Consider the following 514-nt stretch of genomic DNA (forward strand, 5'->3'; position numbering starts at 1 on the left):
AGTCCAGTACTCGCCTAAGTTCTCCCACTTAGAGACTTAGCTGCAGTCCGACACTCGCCTAAGTTTGAAAAAATCCTACCGAGTGGAGAGCAATCCTCCCACTCGGGGGCTTAGCTGCAGTCCAGTACTCGCCTAAGTTCTCCCACTTAGAGACTTAGCTGCAGTCCGGCACTCGCCTAAGTTTGAAAAAATCCTACTGAGTGGAGAGCAATCCTCCCACTCGGAGGCTTAGCTGCAGTCCAGTACTCGCCTAAGTTCTCCCACTTAGAGACTTAGCTGCAGTCCGGCACTCGCCTAAGTTTGAAAAAAATCCTACTGAGTGGAGAGCAATCCTCCCACTCGAGGGTTTAGCTACAGTCCAGTACTCGCCTAAGTACGAAACACATCTCAATCCTCAAGGACGACGAGGGGCGGGTCGACGGCCACCTTCTCCTGGAGAGCTTCGCCACAAATGCAATGCGCGATTCATCCCACTCTACAGTAACGAAGTACGGGTCGACTGCCACCGTCTCCT

This window comes from Triticum aestivum, chromosome 4A (genome assembly GCF_018294505.1).
Source record: "Triticum aestivum cultivar Chinese Spring chromosome 4A, IWGSC CS RefSeq v2.1, whole genome shotgun sequence".
Classification (NCBI taxonomy): domain Eukaryota; kingdom Viridiplantae; phylum Streptophyta; class Magnoliopsida; order Poales; family Poaceae; genus Triticum; species Triticum aestivum.